Source organism: Primulina eburnea, unplaced genomic scaffold, assembly GCF_022965805.1.
Source record: "Primulina eburnea isolate SZY01 unplaced genomic scaffold, ASM2296580v1 ctg1285, whole genome shotgun sequence".
Taxonomy (NCBI): domain Eukaryota; kingdom Viridiplantae; phylum Streptophyta; class Magnoliopsida; order Lamiales; family Gesneriaceae; genus Primulina; species Primulina eburnea.
Window position 1 is genome coordinate 131,251 of NW_027330808.1, and position 9,375 is coordinate 140,625.

Here is a 9,375-nt window from a genome sequence, read left to right on the forward strand (position 1 = left end):
CTTGTCATCCTCAAACGGATGGACAAACTGAAGTTGTAAATTGAACTTTGGGAACACTTTTGCATGCTATTCTTAAAAGAACTTGGATTGACATTTCTATGGACTTTATTTTGGGGTTGCCTAGAACTAAGAAGGGGAGGGATTCTATTTATGGATTACTTTATGGGCTAAACTTTGCACAATAAAGTTGTAATCTATTACTTGTCATCCTCAAACGGATGGACAAACTGAAGTTGTAAATAGAACTTTGGGAACACTTTTGCGTGATATTCTTAAAAGAACTTGGATTGACATTTCTATGGACTTTATTTTGGAGTTGCCTAGGACTAAGAAGGTGAGGGATTCTATTTATGGATTACTTTATGGGCTAAACTTTGCACAATAAAGTTGTAATCTACTACTTGTCATCCTCAAACAGATGAACAAACTGAAGTTGTAAATAGAACTTTGGGAACACTTTTGCGTGCTATTCTTAAAAGAACTTGGATTGACATTTCTATGGACTTATTTTGGGGTTGCCTAGGACTAAGAAGGGGAGGGATTCAATTTATGGATTACTTTATGGGCTAAACTTTGCACAATAAAGTTGTAATCTACTACTTGTCATCCTCAAACGGATGGACAAACCGAAGTTGTAAATAGAACTTTGAGAACACGTTTGCGTGCTATTCTTAAAAGAACTTGGATTGACATTTCTATGGACTTATTTTGGGGTTGTCTAGGACTAAGAAGGGGAGGGATTCTATTTATGGATTACTTTATGGGCTAAACTTTGCACAATAAAGTTGTAATCTACTACTTGTCATCCTCAAACGGATGGACAAACAGAAGTTGTAAATAGAACTTTGAGAACACGTTTGCGTGCTATTCTTAAAAGAACTTGGATTGACATTTCTATGGACTTTAATTTGGGGTTGCCTAGGACTAAGAAGGGGAGGGATTCTATTTATGGATTACTTTATGGGCTAAACTTTGCACAATAAAGTTGTAATCTACTACTTGTCATCCACAAACGGATGGACAAACTGAAGTTGTAAATAGAACTTTGAGAACAAGTTTGCGTGCTATTCTTAAAAGAACTTGGATTGACATTTCTATGAACTTTATTTTGAGGTTGCCTTGGACTAAGAAGGGGAGGGATTCTATTTATGAATTACTTTATGGGCTAAACTTTTCACAATAAAGTTGTAATATACTACTTGTCATCCTCAAACGGATGGACAAACTGAAGTTGTAAATTGAAATTTGGGAACACTTTTGCGTGCTATTCTTAAAAAGAACTTGGATTGACATTTCTATGGACTTTATTTTGGGGTTGCCTAGGACTAAGAAGGGGAGGGATTCTATTTTTGGATTACTTTATGGGCTAAACTTTTCTCAATATTGTTGTAATCTACTACTTGTCATCCTCAAACGGATGGACAAACTGAAGTTGTCAATAGAACTTTGGGAACACTTTTGCGTGCTATTCTTAAAAAGAACTTGGATTGACATTTCAATGGACTTTATTTTGGGGTTGCCTAGACTAAGAAGGGGAGGGATTCTATTTATGGATTACTTTATGGGCTAAACTTTGCACAATAAAGTTGTAATCTACTACTTGTCATCCTAAAACGGATGGACAAACCGAAGTTGTAAATAGAACTATGGGAACACTTTTGCGTGCTATTCTTAAAAGAACTTGGACTGACATAAAGTAATCCATAAATAGAATCCGTCCCCTTCTTAGTCCTAGGCAACCCCAAAATAAAGTCCATAGAAGAAGTGAAGTTGTCAATAGAACTTTGGGAACTCTTTTGCGTGCTATTCTTAAAAAGAACTTGGATTGACCTTTCTATGGACTTTATTTTGGAGTTTCCTAGGACTAAGTAGGGGAGGGATTCTATTTATGAATTACTTTATGGGCTAAACTTTGCACAATAAAGTTGTAATCTACTACTTGTCATCCTCAAACGGATGGACAAACTGAAGTTGTAAATAGAACTTTGAGAACACGTTTGCGTGCTATTCTTAAAAGAACTTGGATTGACATTTCTATGGACTTATTTTGGGGTTGCCTAGGACTAAGAAGGGGAGGGATTCTATTTATGGATTACTTTATGGGCTAAACTTTGCACAATAAAGTTGTAATCTACTACTTGTCATCCTCAAACGGATGGACAAACTGAAGTTGTAAATAGAACTTTGGGAAAACTTTTGCGTGCTATTCTTAAAAGAACTTGGATTGACATTTCTATGGACTTATTTTGGGGTTGCCTAGGACTAAGAAGGGGAGGGATTCTATTTATGGATTACTTTATGGGCTAAACTTTGCACAATAAAGTTGTAATCTACTACTTGTCATCCTCAAACGGATGGACAAACAGAAGTTGTAAATAGAACTTTGAGAACACGTTTGCGTGCTATTCTTAAAAGAACTTGGATTGACATTTCTATGGACTTTATTTTGGGGTTGCCTAGGACTAAGAAGGGGAGGGATTCTATTTATGGATTACTTTATGGGCTAAACTTTGCACAATAAAGTTGTAATCTACTACTTGTCATCCACAAACGGATGGACAAACTGAAGTTGTAAATAGAACTTTGAGAACAAGTTTGCGTGCTATTCTTAAAAGAACTTGGATTGACATTTCTATGGACTTTATTTTGAGGTTGCCTTGGACTAAGAAGGGGAGGGATTCTATTTATGAATTACTTAATGGGCTAAACTTTGCACAATAAAGTTGTAATATACTACTTGTCATCCTCAAACGGATGGACAAACTGAAGTTGTAAATTGAACTTTGGGAACACTTTTGCGTGCTATTCTTAAAAAGAACTTGGATTGACATTTTTATGGACTTTATTTTGGGGTTGCCTAGGACTAAGAAGGGGAGGGATTCTATTTTTGGATTACTTTATGGACTAAACTTTTCTCAATATTGTTGTAATCTACTACTTGTCATCCTCAAACGGATGGACAAACTGAAGTTGTCAATAGAACTTTGGGAACACTTTTGCGTGCTATTCTTAAAAAGAACTTGGATTGACATTTCAATGGACTTTATTTTGGGGTTGCCTAGACTAAGAAGGGGAGGGATTCTATTTATGGATTACTTTATGGGCTAAACTTTGCACAATAAAGTTGTAATCTACTACTTGTCATCCTAAAACGGATGGACAAACCGAAGTTGTAAATAGAACTTTGGGAACACTTTTGCGTGCTATTCTTAAAAGAACTTGGACTGACATAAAGTAATCCATAAATAGAATCCGTCCCCTTCTTAGTCCTAGGCAACCCCAAAATAAAGTCCATAGAAGTGAAGTTGTCAATAGAACTTTGGGAACTCTTTTGCGTGCTATTCTTAGAAAGAACTTGGATTGACCTTTCTATGGACTTTATTTGGGAGTTTCCTAGGACTAAGTAGGGGAGGGATTCTATTTATGAATTACTTTATGGGCTAAACTTTGCACAATAAAGTTGTAATCTACTACTTGTCATCCTCAAACGGTTGGACAAACTGAAGTTGTAAATAGAACTTTGAGAACACGTTTGCGTGCAATTCTTAAAAGAACTTGGATTGACATTTCTATGGACTTATTTTGGGGTTGCCTAGGACTAAGAAGGGGAGGGATTCTATTTATGGATTACTTTATGGGCTAAACTTTGCACAATAAAGTTGTAATCTACTACTTGTCATCCTCAAACGGATGGACAAACTGAAGTTGTAAATAGAACTTTGGGAAAACTTTTGCGTGCTATTCTTAAAAGAACTTGGATTGACATTTCTATGGACTTTATTTTGGGGTTGCCTAGGACTAAGAAGGGGAGGGATTCTATTTATGGATTACTTTATGGGCTAAACTTTGCACAATAAAGTTGTAATCTACTACTTGTCATCCTCAAACGGATGGACAAACAGAAGTTGTAAATAGAACTTTGAGAACACGTTTGCGTGCTATTCTTAAAAGAACTTGGATTGACATTTCTATGGACTTATTTTGGGGTTGCCTAGGACTAAGAAGAGGAGGGATTCTATTTATGGATTACTTTATGGGCTAAACTTTGCACAATAAAGTTGTAATCTACTACTTGTCATCCTCAAACGGATGGACAAACCGAAGTTGTAAATAGAACTTTGAGAACACGTTTGCGTGCTATTCTTAAAAGAACTTGGATTGACATTTCTATGGACTTATTTTGGGGTTGTCTAGGACTAAGAAGGGGAGGGATTCTATTTATGGATTACTTTATTTGCTAAACTTTGCACAATAAAGTTGTAATCTACTACTTGTCATCCTCAAACGGATGGACAAACCGAAGTTGTAAATAGAACTTTGAGAACACGTTTGCGTGCTATTCTTAAAAGAACTTGGATTGATATTTCTATGGACTTTATTTTGGGGTTGCCTAGGACTAAGAAGGGGAGATATTCTATTTATGGATTACTTTATGGGCTAAACTTTGCACAATAAAGTTGTAATCTACTACTTGTCATACTCAAACGGATGGACAAACTGAAGTTGTAAATAGAACTTTGAGAACAAGTTTGCGTGCTATTCTTAAAATAACTTGGATTGACATTTCTATGGACTTTATTTTGAGGTTGCCTTGGACTAAGAAGGGGAGGGATTCTATTTATGAATTACTTAATGGGCTAAACTTTGCACAATAAAGTTGTAATATACTACTTGTCATCCTCAAACGGATGGACAAACTGAAGTTGTAAATTGAACTTTGGGAACACTTTTGCGTGCTATTCTTAAAAGAACTTGGATTGACATTTCTATGGACTTTATTTTGGGGTTGCCTAGAACTAAGAAGGGGAGGGATTCTATTTATGGATTACTTTATGGGCTAAACTTTGCACAATAAAGTTGTAATCTATTACTTGTCATCCTCAAACGGATGGACAAACTGAAGTTGTAAATAGAACTTTGGGAACACTTTTGCGTGCTATTCTTAAAAGAACTTGGATTGACATTTCTATGGACTTTATTTTGGAGTTGCCTAGGACTAAGAAGGTGAGGGATTCTATTTATGGATTACTTTATGGGCTAAACTTTGCACAATAAAGTTGTAATCTACTACTTGTCATCCTCAAACAGATGAACAAACTGAAGTTGTAAATAGAACTTTGGGAACACTTTTGCGTGCTATTCTTAAAAGAACTTGGATTGACATTTCTATGGACTTATTTTGGGGTTGCCTAGGACTAAGAAGGGGAGGGATTCAATTTATGGATTACTTTATGGGCTAAACTTTGCACAATAAAGTTGTAATCTACTACTTGTCATCCTCAAACAGATGAACAAACTGAAGTTGTAAATAGAACTTTGGGAACACTTTTGCGTGCTATTCTTAAAAGAACTTGGATTGACATTTCTATGGACTTATTTTGGGGTTGCCTAGGACTAAGAAGGGGAGGGATTCAATTTATGGATTACTTTATGGGCTAAACTTTGCACAATAAAGTTGTAATCTACTACTTGTCATCCTCAAACGGATGGACAAACCGAAGTTGTAAATAGAACTTTGAGAACACGTTTGCGTGCTATTCTTAAAAGAAATTGGATTGACATTTCTATGGACTTTATTTTGGGGTTGCCTAGGACTAAGTAGGGGAGATATTCTATTTATGGATTACTTTATGGGCTAAACTTTGCACAATAAAGTTGTAATCTACTACTTGTCATCCTCAAACGGATGGACAAACTGAAGTTGTAAATAGAACTTTGGGAACACTTTTGCGTGCTATTCTTAAAAGAACTTGGATTGACATTTCTATGGACTTTATTTTGGGGTTGCCTAGGACTAAGAAGGGGAGGGATTCTATTTATGGATTACTTTATGGGCTAAACTTCGCTCAATATTGTTGTAATCTACTACTTGTCATCCTCAAACGTATGGACAAACTGAAGTTGTCAATAGAACTTTGGGAACACTTTTGCGTGCTATTCTTAAAAAGAAATTGGATTGACATTTCTATGGACTTTATTTTGGGGTTGCCTAGGACTAAGAAGGGGAGGGATTCTATTTATGGATTACTTTATGGGCTAAACTTTGCACAATAAAGTTGTAATCTACTACTTGTCATCCTCAAACGGATGGACAAACTGAAGTTGTAAATAGAACTTTGAGAACACGTTTGCGTGCTATTCTTAAAAGAACTTGGATTGACATTTCTATGGACTTATTTTGGGGTTGCCTAGGACTAAGAAGAGGAGGGATTCTATTTATGGATTACTTTATGGGCTAAACTTTGCACAATAAAGTTGTAATCTACTACTTGTCATCCTCAAACGGATGGACAAACCGAAGTTGTAAATAGAACTTTGAGAACACGTTTGCGGGCTATTCTTAAAAGAACTTGGATTGACATTTCTATGGACTTATTTTGGGGTTGTCTAGGACTAAGAAGGGGAGGGATTCTATTTATGGATTACTTTATTTGCTAAACTTTGCACAATAAAGTTGTAATCTACTACTTGTCATCCTCAAACGGATGGACAAACCGAAGTTGTAAATAGAACTTTGAGAACACGTTTGCGTGCTATTCTTAAAAGAACTTGGATTGATATTTCTATGGACTTTATTTTGGGGTTGCCTAGGACTAAGAAGGGGAGATATTCTATTTATGGATTACTTTATGGGCTAAACTTTGCACAATAAAGTTGTAATCTACTACTTGTCATACTCAAACGGATGGACAAACTGAAGTTGTAAATAGAACTTTGGGAACACTTTTGCGTGCTATTCTTAAAAGAACTTGGATTGACATTTCTATGGACTTTATTTTGGGGTTGCCTAAGACTAAGAAGGGGAGGGATTCTATTTATGGATTACTTTATGGGCTAAACTTTGCACAATAAATTTGTAATCTACTACTTGTCATCCACAAACGGATGGACAAACTGAAGTTGTAAATAGAACTTTGGGAACACTTTTGCGTGCTATTCTTAAAAAGAACTTGGATTGACATTTCTATGGACTTTATTTTGGGGTTGCCTAGGACTAAGAAGGGGAGGGATTCTATTTTTGGATTATTTTATGGGCTAAACTTTGCTCAATATTGTTGTAATCTACTACTTGTCATCCTCAAACGGATGGACAAACTCAAGTTGTCAATAGAACTTTGGGAACACTTTTGCGTGCTATTCTTAAAAAGAACTTGGATTGACATTTCAATAGACTTTATTTTGGGGTTGCTAGACTAAGAAGGGGAGGGATTCTATTTATGGATTACTTTATGGGCTAAACTTTGCACAATAAAGTTGTAATCTACTACTTGTCATCCTCAAACGGATGGACAAACTGAAGTTGTAAATAGAACTTTGAGAACACGTTTGCGTGCTATTCTTAAAAGAACTTGGATTGACATTTCTATGGACTTATTTTGGGGTTGTCTAGGACTAAGAAGGGGAGGGATTCTATTTATGGATTACTTTATGGGCTAAACTTTGCACAATAAAGTTGTAATCTACTACTTGTCATCCTCAAACGTATGGACAAACTGAAGTTGTCAATAGAACTTTGGGAACACTTTTGCGTGCTATTCTTAAAAAGAAATTGGATTGACATTTCTATGGACTTTATTTTGGGGTTGCATAGGACTAAGAAGGGGAGGGATTCTATTTATGGATTACTTTATGGGCTAAACTTTGCACAATAAAGTTGTAATCTACTACTTGTCATCCTCAAACGGATGGACAAACTGAAGTTGTAAATAGAACTTTGGGAACACTTTTGCGTGCTATTCTTAAAAGAACTTGGATTGACATTTCTATGGACTTTATTTTGGGGTTGCCTAGGACTAAGAAGGGGAGGGATTCTATTTATGGATTACTTTATGGGCTAAACTGTAGTGACCCGTTCCAGAATCACCTACTAATCAAAAACTAAGCATGCAATTAACCTAATTAATTATAATCAGAGATAACAGCGGAAATATGGCCAACAACAATAGTTATACAACCCAATCGAAATCGAAGTCTAGACTAACTCAAAATGAAATATCCAGTACAACCATATCGAATCAAATGGAAAACACTGAAAACTAAACCAACCAGCTACTCAACGTCCTCCTCCTGCTCCTCCTGAGCCATCCAACCTGAGGCCTGCCCCGTGGGAATGGGGTGTCCAAGAATAAACAAAACCGAGGACGTGAGCGATAAGAACGCCCAGTACTAAAGTATGAGTATACAAACCTATATGAAATGCACATGATATGATATGATACCAGGGTAGTCAAGAAACAGGAATCACAAAGGATCTCAAAATGCTCAGTCTAGAGGCGCCAAGTGGATAGTGCCGCGCGGTCCAACCTCTGGGTCACTGCATCCACTACAAGACAGACGTGGACCTAAAATGTCCCGGACCACCGAAGCCCTCCCGACCCGTCGGCCACTGTGTACTCTCGGTGTCCATGCGTCCACAAGACAGGGCTGAGCGGCCCCAAGATATAGCTTATCTCGAAAGAGATACAGCTCAACAGTAAAGGCTATCTCAAAGGAGATACAGCTCAACATGATATGCAATATGCATCATAACTCGTGACATAATAGCATGCATCATATGACATATAACAATGCAGCAAATACTCATGCAACACATATATGAATGTATACTCAACCAGGATATCTCGGATAGTACTTTCGTACCTCTATCACAGCAAGCCTAGCCTTACGCAACACCGCTAATCAGGTCTAGCACAAGCCTACGCATCAAAAGCATACTCAATAAATACTACCATGCTCGACTAGCAAAACCAGTACTCCCTAGTACTACCAAAGGTTTAGGGTTTACCTTCGTCCGTCGACAGCCCTTTGATGTCGATTGCCTTGAAACTCAGGCGCCGCTACGCTACTACTCCTGGCAGCTCTTAGCTATCGCTCGACCAACAACTAACCCTAGAAACCTTCCAAACTCTCCAAAATGAGAGAAAACTCAAGAAATTGGCAAGTCAAAATGAGGAAATCCGAGCACTATTTATAGGCCATGTTCGGATCCTCCGAACAACACTTCGGAACGTCCGAACGCTACGTGTCCATTGGCTCTTGACAGCTCATGATCGGATCCTCCGATCATACACTTCGGACCGTCCGAACATGCATGGAAAATGACGTGTCGATCAACACTTGACACCTATGATCGGATTCACCGAACTACACTTCGGATCGTCCGAACTCTTCGGTGCTTCCGAACCCTCTTCGGTCCGTCCGATCATGACCATAGCCAAAATTACACCTTAAACCTTCTTAATCACCATTACTCCGTTAATTACCCAATTTGGAATTCGGGCTACTACATTCTCCCCCCCTTAAAAGATTTCGTCCTCGAAATCAGGCTTAGAGAATGAACAAAACGAAATAACAACATCATTAATACATCTCAAT